This window comes from Halichoerus grypus, chromosome X, assembly GCF_964656455.1.
Source record: "Halichoerus grypus chromosome X, mHalGry1.hap1.1, whole genome shotgun sequence".
Classification (NCBI taxonomy): Eukaryota; Metazoa; Chordata; class Mammalia; order Carnivora; family Phocidae; genus Halichoerus; species Halichoerus grypus.
This window is the reverse complement of record NC_135727.1, coordinates 88,086,245-88,100,946: the sequence shown is the minus strand read 5'-3', so window position 1 is coordinate 88,100,946 and position 14,702 is coordinate 88,086,245. Positions and strand designations below refer to the sequence as shown.

The following is a 14,702-nucleotide window of genomic DNA, read 5'->3' as shown; positions in this document are numbered from 1 at the left end:
TACAACACCAGGAGTGAACCCTAATGTAAAATAGAGACTATGAGTAATAATAACATGTCAGTGTAGGTTCATCAATTGTAATAAATGTACCATTCTTTTGTGGGATGTTGATAATGGGGGAAGCTCTGCATATGTGGGAACAGAAGGTAAATAGGAACTCCCTGTACTTTCTGCTAAATTTTACCATGAACCTAAAACTGCTCTAAAAAATAAAGTCTATTTTTTAAAAAGTAATGTAATACTTGTACACCAAAAACTACAAAACATTATCAAATGAAATTAGAGATTTAAATAAATTAAAAGGTATTTCATGTTCAGGCACCAGAAGACTTAATATTGTTAAGATGCCAATACTCCTCAAATTGATATACAAATTAAAAACAATTCCTATCATACCCTATCTGGCTTTTTTATAAGAAATTGATCCTAAAATTCATACATGAGAAACTGATCCTAAAATTCATACAAAAATGCAAGAGACAAAGAAAAAAAAATAATCTTGAAAAAAAGAATAAAGTTAGAAAATTCATTCACACTATTTAGGGCATGTGTTGTGATGAGCACTGGGTGTTATATGCAACTAATGAATCGTTGAACACTACATCAAAAACTAATGATGTATTATATGTTGGCTAATTGAACATAATAAAAAAATAAAGTGCCTACATTTTACACATTAAAAAAAAACTTAACAACAAAGCTATAGTAATCAAGACAATGTTGCACTAGCATAAGGATTGACATATAGATCAATGGAATAGAATTTAGAGTCCAGAAATGAACCCTTACATTTATGGTCAATTGATTTTTAAAAGGGGTACCAAGAAAAATCAACAGGGAAAGAACAGTCTTTCAACAAATGGTAAGGGACAACTTGATATCCACATACAAAAGAATGAATTAGGCTCATTCCTCATGCCATATACAAAAATTAACTCAAAATTGATCAAAGACTGAAATGTAAGAGCTAAAACTATAAAACTCTTAGGGTTAGGCAACAGCTTCTCATATGACACCAAAGCACAAGTAAAAAGAGAAAAAACTAGATAAACTGGACTTTATCAAAATTAAAAACCTTTATGCTTCAAAGGACAAAATCAAGAAACTGAAAAGACAACTCACATAAAATACTTGCAAATCATATATCCAACAAAAGATGTACCCAGAATATGCAATGTACTCTTGTAACTCCATAATAAAAAGCCATGGGCAAATAATCTGAATAGACATTTTGCCAAAGAAGTTATAGAAATAGCCAATAAACATATGAAAAGATACATATCTACGAGGAGGACTGTAATAAAAAAGACAGGCAATAACAATTATTGACAAGGATGTGAAAAAATTAGAACCCTCATATAATGATAGTGGGAATATAAAATAGCGCAGCCTCTTTTGAAACAGTTTGGTAGCTCCTCAAAACTTGAAACATAACAGCTTCCATATGACCCAACAAGTCCACTCTTAGGTACCTACCAAAGAGAAATGAAAACATATGTCTAAACAAAAACTTGTACACAAATATTCTTAGCATCATTATTTATAGTGGATAAAGGTTGTAAGTGGCCCATGTGTCCATTAGTTGATGAATGGATGGATAGAATACGGCACATTCATTCAGTGGAGTACTGTTCAGCAATCAAAAGGAATAAAGTACTGATACATATCACAATATGGATGAACTTTGAAAACATTATGCTGGGTGAAAAAAGCGAATCACAGAGGACCACATGTTATATGATTCCATTTGCATGTGATGTTCAGAACAGGCAAATCTATTAAGTCAGAAATTTGATTTGTGTTTGCCTAAGGAAGGGGTGGAGGATGGAAAGTGACTGCTGATGGGTATGGGGTTTCTTTTGAGGGTGATTATAACATTCTAGAATTAATTGTAGTGACGACTGTACAACTCTGTGAATAATTATACACTTTAAATGGGTGAAATTTATGGTATGTGGATTATACATCAATAAAGTTGGATTTTTTTAAAAGTATCCTTTATTGTCTGCTAATTTGGAGAGACTTTGGAAAAACACAGGTCTGTTTGGGGGAAATTAAACAAAGAAATCAATGGTAGTACAGAATGACAAGAGCTGTGACCACTGAATCTTGGTTTCCTCACTTTGAAGTAAATGTAATCAATTACAACTACTCTACCATAATGTTGTGAAAATCAAGTCAAATGATGAATATGAAACATCCAGCTTAGCATCTGGCACTAATAGTCATTCCAGAAAAGATGAACCTCATATTACTTGTCAGAATGGGAGGGGGGTTAATTAAAAGAATACATTTTTTTTACTGTACTGAGGCTACTATGTCAACATTTTTGTCCTAAGAGAAAACAATGTTCAAGGCATCTACGATATGGTACTGTGTTATGTGCAACCATTGAAGTTATAACCAGATTCAAGTCCTGGATCCTACTTACTAGCTGTGTGACCAAAGAAAAGTGACTGAAATTCTCTATTTCATTGCCTTATCTCTGCAAAACAGGGATAATACTACCTTCCCTGGAGGACTGTTCTGAGAATTGGAGATGAGAAGGATAAAAATAGTCTAATTCTCTCCTACATTTTCACTTTCTCCCTTTAAAATGCCTTTTCATCATTCTAAAAAATGTATTCAAGTATTTACCATCCTAAATAACCTTCCCTTACACCCCCCTCTAACTACTAAACTCTCCTCCTTTCCTTTCAAATGAAGGACCGTCAAACAAAATAGCCTTCCCTCCTTACTCTTCAATGTAATCCAGTCTCACGTTATTCCCTTTGGGTCCCCAGCTGCCACAACTGACACAGCTCTCAATAAGGTAAAAAGGATGTCCTAATTAAAGGACTCATTTCTCAGTTTCATCTGATCTTACCTCTCCGTAGCATCACGCCCCCCCCCCCTTCCTCTGTGTCTGTGATTCTAATTTTTTTTTTCCTGGTTACCTTCATATGCTTCTGAAATTTCTTTTCCAATCTCCTAGTACTCCCAAGATCCCATCCTTGGCCATCAGCTCTCTATTTCCTACATCCTTGGATGAATTAATTCAAACTCATGGTTTCACCTGACATTGATAGTTGAGGTGACTCCCAAATACATATTCTGGTCTGGAGCTAATTCCTGACCACCAGACTAAAATATCTAATTGCCTCCTGTTCATCCTGGATGTTTTTACAAGCATCTCAATCTCAGATCTCATCTCAATCCACTCCCCTTATGTGCAGATACGTGCACACCTCTGTAGTCAATTCTTCATTTAAGAGCACTAGCATTACTCAGTCACCCAACTCAGAAACCTTCCCATATCAAAGTCTGGATGAACCCAGGCCTGCAGTCAAGAAGCAAGCAGGCTGCTGGTGAAAAATCAAATGAATAGAGAGATCAGTACCATGTACAATCACAGACATAAACCTCAACCAAGCCCTAGATAGTGTCCAACAAATGTACAGGATTTTTCCAATCAGCTCTCTCTCCAATTACCAGTAATGGCAATTTCAAATTAAAAACTCTTCAAACACCTGATTTCCTTTCCTCTCACTCTCAGAAGCTGACCATACCTCTTATTTTACTGAGAAAATAGAAGTCCTCAGGAGGGATTATCTCAACTTCCTACTACCAAATCTAAAAACATGCCTGCACCTATATCTATAATTGTTGCCTTCCCTCAAAGAACCTCAAAATCAGCATAACACGATCTTCACTGCACCACTCCCAACCTGGTCCTCCTTTGGTCTTACCAGATGCTATCACCATCTATCCAGTTGTACAGGCCAGCCCTGGGAGTCATCTTTGACATCCTCTCCAACATTAAGTTCTGCTGACTTTAGTTCCTAAATATCTCTTGTATCTCTCCACTTTTTTCCATCCCTACCAGCACTACACTAATACAAGGGACTAGCATGTCATACCCGAACTACTACAATATTCTCCTTATTGATCTACTCACATCAGGCCTGCTCTTCCATCTCTTGTTTATAGTGTAGACAGAATTTTCTGCAAAACTGATACCATACTCTAAAATTCTTGATCACTCTTAGACAAAAACACCAAAATCCATAATGTGACTTATAAGTGCTATATGGCCCAACCACATACACCTTCTTTCAATCTCTCAGTTCAGCCAAGGTCTCTCCCCTTCACCAGGACTTTTAAAAATGCTGTTATTTCTAGAATGTTATGCCTAGAATAATCTCCATCTCTCTTCCCTTTTTTCACCTAGTTAAAGCCTACTCTTCCTTCAAATCATACTGGAAATGACTTACCATGGGAGGTATTCCTTGGCCCCTCAAACTAGGTTAGGTCACCCTGTTACAGCACTAGGTGCCTTTCCTTCATATCACATACCACAATGAATTAATACATATAAAACACTGAGAACACTGCTTGACATACAACAAGCACTCAATAAATTTTTCTATTATTATAAACATATACTTGTGTCTTTTGTCCCAACTATTATTTCATTCATTTAATAAAATTGTAATTGTTCTAGATGTTAGATATAGAGCCGTGAACAAAAGAGACCCGAATGCTATTTTTGATTAGTGTGCGTGTTCCCTCGTGGCTGTAAGATTATGTGAAGGCAGAGACAGACACTGATTCCTTACGGGTCCTCAGAGCCTATCAGAGGGGCATAGCTAAACGCAGGCTGAAGGGGCGCTGAGAAATCCATTCTAGAAACTGCCTTTTAAAACAGAAACTCCATCTGCACAGGTGTCCACACTACTGTCCACAGCTCAAAAAAGCCAGGTTCGGTGACAACCCCTCCTTTCCCTGTCATTCCTCCCCTTTGATGTGAGTGAGTCCTATAAAGGAATCTTCCTGTTTCATAGAGGAGTGATTACGTCCCTGCGCGGGCGACCACCGCTCGGCAGTCGGGTAGAGCGGTCAGACAGACAAAACCTCCAAGCGTCCGTTCCCCAACCCGTTCCGAATCTCCGGACATATAGCCATCCTCCATCCCTGGTGTTAAGAAACAACAAACAAACAAACAAAAAAACATAGGCTGGAGACAGTGGCAGGTCACCGCCGCCAAAACTCACCAGAGTCGGAGAGAAAGCGCGGAGACACCACCGGAAGTGCTACCCCTCCTTCCCACCGCCTCCATTTCAAAGAACTTTCAGTGTCCCTCTAGCATGCTGGGAGGTCTGGTTCTCTCCTTGTTGCTTTGGTGACCTCAGATTTCTTAGACAGCCAAAGTAGAGGAAAGACAGGCAGAACTGAAGGGATCCGGGGAGCGGAGCTGAAATTCAATGATATGGATTACTGGGGGGGGGGGGGTTAAGGGGGTTAAGTGCATTGGCTTTGGTGTCGCACTGACTCCAGCATCTTACCTCGCCACTTAGATACAGTGTGGCTTTAGGCAGGTCACTTAACCTCTTCAGGCCTCTGCTTTTTCATTTGTAGATTGGAAGCAATAATCCTTCTACTGTTAGATTGCTGTGAAGATTAAATGTCATAATGTATGTAAAGCATTTAGCACAATGCCTGGCGCCAGTAAGGAAAAAACTTAATAAAATTTCGGAAATTTAAACTTGGCAAATTCTCTCTTTTTTTTTTTTTTTAAGATTTTGAAAAACAAACTGAGGGTTCTAGAGGGGAGGGGGTTGGGAGGATGGGTTAGCCTGGTGATGGGTATTGAGGAGGGCATGTTCTGCATGGAGCACTGGGTGTTATGCACAAACAATGAATCATGGAACACTATATCTAAAACTAATGATGTAATGTATGGGGATTAACATAACAATAAAAAAAATTAAAAAAATAAAAAAATAAAAAAAATAAAACAAAACAAAACAACAAAAAAAAGATTTTATTTATTCATTTGACAGAGAGAGACAGGGAGAGAGGGAACACAAGCAGGGGGAGAGGCAGAGGGAGAAGCAGGCTACCCACTGAGCAGGGAGCCCGATGCGGGGCTCGATCCCAGGACCCCGGAATCATGACCTGAGCCGAAGGCAGACGCTTAACGACTGAGCCACCCAGGCGCTCCCCTCTCTCTTTTTTTTAAATTACTCTTCCTTGAACTTATGAATCCTCCAAAAATTGTTCTCTCTCCCTCCCTTCACAGCCAGGTATCTTGAAAGAAATGGCTCTGTCGCCATTATTCCACCTACTTCTTAGCTCTCAGTTTACATCTGACTTTCACTCCATCACTCCCTGCAATATCTCTCACTATTTAATATAACCAATGACCTCTGGATTGCTAAAGGCAACAAAAAATTTCCAGTCTTCAATCCCTTGACCTTCCTCCCTCCTCTGACCCCACAGAGCATGCTTTTCTCCTAGAAACACTCTTTTCTTTTGACTTCAGTGTCACTAATTTCCTGGTGTTCTTCTTACATTTCTGGCCATTTATCTATCTCCTTTGTAACATCATCCTCCTCTATCTAGGCATTAAATATTTGCGTTTCTTGGGGCTTGATTCCAAGGCCACCTATTATCATTCCATGCCCTCCCTAAGGCAATGCCAATCATACCTTAATTTTTAATCACCATCTGTATGCTACCACTTACAGTCCTCACTGTCAGCAGAACTCCAGACTAAAATAACCAACTTTCTATTCAATATATCCAATCAAGTATCTCAAAAGCACCTTAAACTCCACGTGACAAAGGACAAATGCGTGCTTTTCCTCCTAAATTTCCTCCTAAATTCCTTCTAGTGTTATCATCTCTTTCACTGATATCACAGTCTATTCATTTATCCACACCAGAAATCTAGGCAACATCCTTGTTACCTCTTTCACCTGCCTTTCACATACTATTCACTGTCAAGTCCTATAAGTTTTATTCCTAGATATTTATCAAAATAGTCTATGTCTTTCTATCTCCACTGCCGTCATTTTTGTCCAGGGTCTCATCATGGCATATTTTGATTATTTAAACTGCTTCCCAACTGGCCACTATCTACATTGATTGTGGCTTCCTTCCAATCCATATTTTTTTTCCCAAATGGTATTTGTGAAACAATCATTACAGCATGTCACATGCATACCCTATCACTCCACCTGGTTAAAACTCTCAGAAATCTTCCCTTGCTCATAGGAGAAAAATCAGTCTTTAACATGGTCTGCATGGTCTGATCTCTCACTAAGAGCCAGGACTAAGGTGGGAAAAGATAAGCACCTAGAATGCAAAAATGTAAGGGAATGGCCAAACTCCGAGTAGTCCAAGTACAGAGTCAGCACCAAGAAGTGAGTGCCTTTTAAAATTTTGCACAGCTTTCATCTCATTCTAGTCCCAGCCCTACCATCCTTGCCAAACCACCACAGTCCTAATAACAGCTAACATTTAGTGAATGTCACTTGTAATCAGTTTTTATGGTCCTATGTGCTTCACAGGAATTATGTCACTGAATTCTCATAAAAAAAAAAAAAAAAACCTATAAGGCAGTTTTTAACCATCCCCAGTATGAAGATAAGGCACAAAGAGGTTCAGGAATTTGCCCCTTGTTACACAGCTAGTAAGTGATAGAGCTGAGGGCCAAATATAGGTAGTCTGATTACACAAACCACAGTACTCAGCCATTATACTTCTTTGCCTCCTTATCTCACAATACTCTCCTACTTGTACCCTGCACTCCAGTCACATAAACCCCTTTCAGTTTCTTGAACCTATTGCAATTACTCTGATGAGAGAGCCTTTCCAACATGCTATGCCTACACTCAGGACTGGCAGACCATTAATTAATGTCTTACTCATCCTTCAGATTTGACTTTAGTGCCACTCAATTGTCCCCCGTCCTCAAGTCTAGATTAAATTCCTATTATCTTGAACTCACAAGAAAGAGCTTCTTATCGTGAAACCATTTAAGTCATTTAAGAATTCTGTAATGATGGTCCCTGACTTATGATGGTCAACTTACGATTTTTTGACTTTATGAGGTATAAAAGTGATACTCATTCAGTAGAAACCAAACTTTGAATCTTGAATTTTGATATTTTCCTGGCCTAGAGATATGTGGTAATATTCTTTCTCATGATGCTGGGAAGTGGCAGTGAGACACAGCTCCCAGTCAACCATTCAATCATGAGGGCAAAAACCAATACACTTAAAACTGTTCTGTACACATACAACCATTCTGTTATTAACTTTCAGTACAGTATTCAATAAATTACACGAAATATTGAACACTTTATGATAAAACAGGCTTTGTATTAGATGTTTTCCCCACCTGTAGGCTAATGTAAGTATTCTGAGCACGTTTAAGGTAGGCTATGCTAAGCTATGATGTTTGGTAGATTAGTGTATTAAATGGGTTTTTGACATACAATATTTTCAAATTATGATGAGTTTATCAGAACATAACCCCACTGTAAATTAATCAAGATATATATATATGTATATATATATATATATACATATATATTCATTAATGTGATGTTGAATTAACTTTTATTTGATTCACGGGAAGCAAAGGAGATATAAGACAATGTCTGGTTTTCATCATCACTGCATTTCCTGTCACACAGTGCTTGACACAAGGTAACTGTTTCACACTTATTTGTGGAAGTAATTACTTAATTAATTGCAGGGATATTAGTGAGGTTAAGGAGGTCAGGAGAAAAGTTTCTGGATAGAGAGAAGAGTATGTGCAAAATCCCTGTGGCAAGAAAGAAATTGGCATGCTGGATGAACTGAAAGAACCGCTGATATTGTATATGTCAACACCCTCCAGCCAAAGAGAAACAGGAATACACAGATAGTTTTAAAAAGGTGAGTTGATTACTCATTGCAGTGAGGAAATGCAACACATGGGGAACAGTGCATGTGTTTCAGGAAGATCATGCTAGAAAGAAACTATTATAGGATTTGAGTTTTCCTTGGGTGATTTAGTTGTTTATATCCAACAAGAGAACAACACGGCTTAGCCATGAGTGGCAGGCCATGTTATCAGCAACACTGAGATTTCCTTGTAAGTATAAGATGCCAGGCACTACTTTTCTCCTTCATATGACTCAAGAGCAGAGAGATCTGGAGGAAAGCAGCACAAGAACCTGGGGAGGTAGGCAGGACCAGGCCATGCAGAGCCTGGAAGACCATATTTGCAGAGTTGACCTTTATCCTAAATGCAAAAATAGAGGAGTGATGTACTTAAATCTCTGTGCCACGGACTGTGGAGGGTCTGAGACTTTATCCTACTTACAAGTTCACAAGTTAATTTGCCACAGATTGATGGAAGTTGACAGAAGATGGAAGCCTCCTGATGAGAGACAAAGGACTTTATTAGTTACAGCAAAAGCAATAGCCAGAGCATCATGCTTGCACTGGATCTACATGTGCCCTAAGTCCCCTGGGGGCAACACAAGTAGACTTACCTGGATGCCTACACATGCAGAGGGTTGTGATACAGGAGGAGAACCCGGAGCTTGGGAGATGTACTGCTTTTATAGTGAGCAGAAGCAATTCTGCTCTTTGGGGAGGTGTTACCTCATCCCTCAATTTGCTCAATACAAAGACAACCCTGAGAAGTCTCCCGGGGAAAAAAGTGGTTAGGGCTTTGGATTCTTGGCATACCCAGCACAAACTCAAAGGAACACTCAGGGCCCATACTGGATTTCCTCTCCCAACACTGTTTTCTCAAAGGTCAACATTTGGAGAACTGGCTCATTACGTGGAACAAGCTAACCTTTCACCATATATGATTCATCCCATCAGTCTACAAACATGCCCTAATTTCTCCTGTGTTGATCCCCACATTCCCCTGCAGCTACTGCCCCAGCTGATCACCCTATAAATGGGAAGGGGAAACTTAGCACACCCTGGGATAACTCCAACGAAAAGAGTTAAGTACAGAGATGGTGACACTTAGGTAAATGAAAAGAAGAAGCACCCAGCCCCATGAGGAAAGGACAGGCAGAAACAAGGAAGATGGTGTTCTGGGCGGGTGACATGGGAGATGCCCGAACCTATGGGCACTGGTGCTCCGTGGAAGCATGAAAGCGGCACCCCAAGAGGTGTTTCTTGTTTTTTTTTTTTTTATGTAGACAGTGTGGGCCTGGTGTAATGCACCAGAAGAGAGGCACAAACCCTTCCCACCAACTTATGGGCCTACCACTTAGAGAAAGCCTCACCTTGTATTTGCGATGGACTGGGACACATTACTTTATGCAAAACTGTAGGAGGAACACCCCTGTTTAATCTGTTATGGTTCATGTTTCCATCTGTTGTGATGTTTGCATGTGTTCGTTAACTATTTTAATAAAGCATTTAATGATTTCAAATTCCAGTATAATATTAATTCATTGTTAATTGATATATAATACAAATTATAATCTCATTAATAATTTAATAATTATATTCAACTTGTAGTGATTTATTACAGTGTGCCAAGTACTATGCTAAGTACTTTACATATAAAATCCCAGTGAAGCCTCAAAAAGAAACCTATGAGGTTTTTTTTGGCTTTATTCTCCATTCTACTGGTGAAGAAACTGAAGCCCCAGAGAAGTTAACTAATAGCACACAGGCAAGACATGGTAGCAGGGCTGGTTTTAAGGACCTGCAATCAGTGTGGTTGGTCCCATAGGGCCCATGCTGAGAATGGGTGTCTGAGCTTGTAGGTTAATGTTGATTCTCGAAATTCCTAACCTTTTTTCTCTAAATTTATGTCTTGTAAGTGATGTCCCATGGGACAATGCAGCATGTGCTGGGAACCTGGAGCCTCAGCTCTCCTGTGATCCAGTCCTACCAGCTCCTGGTTTCACTGGGAAGGGTTCTCTACTGTCCACTCACCCACCCACCCACCTGGACTCCCTCTCCTTCTTCTGCCCAAGTGACTGATACTGCATTCTGCCATCTGGCGGGGCCAGGGTGTGGGTGTAGGAATGTTCAGGACTGATAGGGCCAGGTCTGGGGCAGGATCTCCAGGCACCTCTGAAGACCTTCACAACATTAAACTGCAATCACAAAACACATTGACAGGTCAAATGAGAGATTGTGAAAGAAAGGGGAAAAAAGCTTTCCCTGAGTTTTTAACAAGAAATCCCGTGTTTTCAGTTTGCACATTATACAGCTGGACGTGCATGGTAGAGAAGGTCACAAATTCAGATTGCATGGTCCCTAAGTCTGTGTTGTTGCTTTTTATTTTCTGTTCTTGCCTTTAACAAAAAGAAATGATTGACTATGTGATACATGCCTTCACGGTATAAAATTCAAAAGTTTCAAAACAGTCGGTTAACAGTATGCCTCTCAGCACAATTGTGGAAGCACCCAGTTCCCTCCCCCAAAGACAAACACTCTTTTCCACCAGATTATTGTATATCTTTCCTTGCAGAGTTACATTACACATATATAAACATTTACATGTATTTTAACCACTCCCCTTTTTATACAAATGGTTCAATACCAAACAGCGTTCGGGACCTGCATTTTTTTCATTTTTAATGTATCTTGGAGATATTTCTGTGTGATCATAATGAGGACAAAAACTAGAAAGTGCTTTATTAATTTAACCTTCATCTTACCCAGCGAAGTAAATATCTTCATTTCTTAGTGAGGAAACTAAAACTCATAGAATTTAAATAACTTACCCAATGTTAATATGGCTAAAATAGGAAGAACCAGAACTGGGCTCATGCAATATAGTTTCAGAATATACATCTAGCTATTCAGCTAAATAACATTCTACTTTAAAAAAAATAGCTGCATGGTGTCCTTATACGTGGATATATTCTTTTTTTTTTTTTAGCCAGTCTTCTACTGATTGTCACAGATTTACCAATCATTCTAATGTTATTACAGAAAATGCTGCATTGAATAAGCTTATATATAACTTCTTTCCACGTATATGCAAATACACCCAATAGATAAATTCATAGAAGTAGGACTTCTGGATCAAAGGGTAAATGCACACATAATTTTGACAGATATTGCCTAATTGCCCTCTCTACATGCTATATCACTTTAAACCCGCACTAACAACCCAGTCATATTTCCCTTTTCCCACATCTTCACGAAAACAGTGTGTTTCAAATGGTTGTATATTTGGCAATATGATAGAAAATAGATGGTATCTTACTGTAATTAAAATACACATTTCTCTTACTATGTGTGAGGGTGGGCATTTTGAAAATACATAGAGGAATTTGTATTTTCTGTCCTGTGAACATATTTGTCATGCCAATAGCAGAACTGACTAGCTGTTCTCCAAACTCGTTTCTTTTTCCTCCTGGAGTTTCCCAGCTCTCCAGCAGGTAACTGTGGCTGGTGGACTGAGTCCTGGTCGAGGGCAAGTGTAACTAACTGATGTACAACACTGACTAGTATGACTGCCAAAAGCCCCCTGTGAGATCTTCTTATTCTTCCTATTTCTCCTTCTTACCCTACCTGCTGGCAAAAATGTTGACACCAAGAAAACCCAGAAATAAACCCACAACTATATGGTCAATTAATCTTCAACAGAGCTGGAAAGAATATCCAATGGGAAAAGGACAATCTATTCAACAAATGGTGCTGGGAAAACTGGACCACTTTCTTACACCATACACAAAAATAAATTAAAAATGGATGAAAGACCTAAATGTGAGGGCTGAAACCATCAAAATCCTAAAGGAGAACACAGGCAATAGCCACTTTGACATTGCCCACAGCAACTTCTTTCTAGATATGTCCCCTGAGGCAAGGGAAACAAAAGCAAAAATAAACTATTGAGACATCATCAAAATTAAAACCTTTTGCACGGTGAAGGAAACAATCAACAAAACTAAAAAGCAACCTTATAGAATACGTGAAGATATTTGCAAATGACATCTAATAAAGGGTTAGTATCCAAAATATATAAAGAACTTATAAAACTCAACATGCAAAACCACAAATAATCCAATGAAAAATGGGCAGGGGCGCCTGTGTGGCTCAGTCAGTTGAGCATCTGACTCTTGGTTTCGCTCAGGTCATGATCCAAAGAGTCCTGGAATGGAGCCCGAGTAGGGCTCTGTACTCGGTGAATCTGCTTGAAGATTCTCTCCCTCTGCCCCTCCCTCTGCTCCTGTGTTCATGTGCTCTTTCTCTCTTAAATAAATAAAAAAAAAAATCTTTAAAAAATGGGCAGAAGACATGAACAGATATTTCTCCGAAGAAGACATACACATGGCCAACAGACACATGGAAAGGTGCTCATCATCACATAGCATTTGAGAGATGCAAATAAAAACTACAATGAGATACCACCTCACACCTGTCAGAATGAGTAAAACCAACAGCACAAGAAACAACAGATGTTGGCGAGGATGTGGAGAAAGGGGAACTCTCTTGCACTGTTGTTGGGAATGCAAACTGGAGCAGCCACCCTGGAAAACAGCATGGAGAATCCTGAAAAAGTTGAAAATAGAACTACCCTACAATCCAGCAATCACACTACTGGGTATTTACCCAGAGAACACAAAAACACTAATTCACCCACCCCTGTGTTTATAGCAGCATTATTTACAATAGCCAAACTATAAAGGCAGTTCAAGTGTCCATGCATAGAAGAATGGATAAAGATAGATGTGAAGAAGATGTGATAAAGAAGATGTGAGAGATATACATATATATATGTATATATGTACATATATATAATGAGAGATATATATATATATAATGGAATATTATTCAGCCATAAAAAAGAATGAAATTTTGCCATTTGCAACAACATGGATGGGGCTAGGGAGTATAATGCTAAGCGAAAATAAGTCAATCAGAGAAAGACACATACCATTTGATTTCACGACCCTGAGATCATGACCTGAGCCAAAATCAAGAGTCAGACACTTAACTGACTGAGCCACACAGGCACCCCAGTCTCTTAATTATAGAGAACAAACCAATGATTACCAGAGAGGAGGAGGGTGGGGGGATGGATTAAATAGGTGATGGGGATTAAGGAGTGCACTTATCATGATGAGCATCAGGTGATGTATGGAATTCTTGAATCACTGTACTGTACCCCTGAAACTAATAATTTTAAAAAATTAATAAATGTATCATCCCACACACAGAAAAAAAAGACATTCTGTTTGGGTTAGATGTGCCATAGACCAGGCTAAGTCATGTGGACATGCATGAGTTCATCAGGGATGTATAACACTTTCACTAAGGAAAGTCACTTCGGGGTGTGGCAGGGAATAACTTGTACAATAATACAAATGGCAATACTTGGTATAGTTTGTCCTTTTACATGTTGTTCCTTCAACATTTACAAATCATTTGATATAGATCTGTCTTGGGAATTCAGCATGCAGTTAAATTTTGCTTTGTAATCCAATGAGAAAATAGTGTTATCAATTCCTGACAGTAGAGTGTTGAAGTTGCGACCTATAACTGTGGATTTGTCTATTACTCCTTTCAGCTCTATCAGATTTTTGTTTCATGTATTTAGTGGTTTGCTTCTGACTACATACATGTTCAGGCTGGCTACGACGTCTTGCTGGATATATACTTATACTGTCATGTACCATGCCACCTGTGCATAGCAATTTTATGGCTTTGAGGAATACATTCTCTAATACTGATACAGCTGCTCCTGTTTAAATAATTAGTATTAGCATGATATATTTTTCCATCAACTTACTTTTAATCTACCTGTGTAGTTGTGTTTGAAATGCATTTCCTGTAGACTGAATATGTTTGGGTCACTTTTCTTTCTTTTTTTCTAAGATTTTATTTATTTATTTGTCAGAGAAAGAGCACGTGCACAAGCAGGGGGAGCGGCAGGCAGAGGGAAAAGCAGG

General features: G+C 38.9%; 1 protein-coding gene across 10 annotated transcripts in view; it reads right to left on the bottom strand.

The window, feature by feature from the left end:
- The window catches only part of LOC118536961 (uncharacterized), a 101,370-nt gene extending 96,302 nt beyond the window's left edge, over positions 1 to 5,068 (bottom strand). For all 10 annotated transcript variants that reach the window (XR_013444659.1, XR_013444660.1, XR_013444661.1 and 7 more), the window contains exon 1: positions 5,034 to 5,068. The gene's annotated coding sequence lies outside the window, so the exon portion shown is untranslated. The remainder of the gene's footprint in view (positions 1 to 5,033) is intronic.
- Positions 5,069 to 14,702: the final 9,634 nt, after the last annotated feature.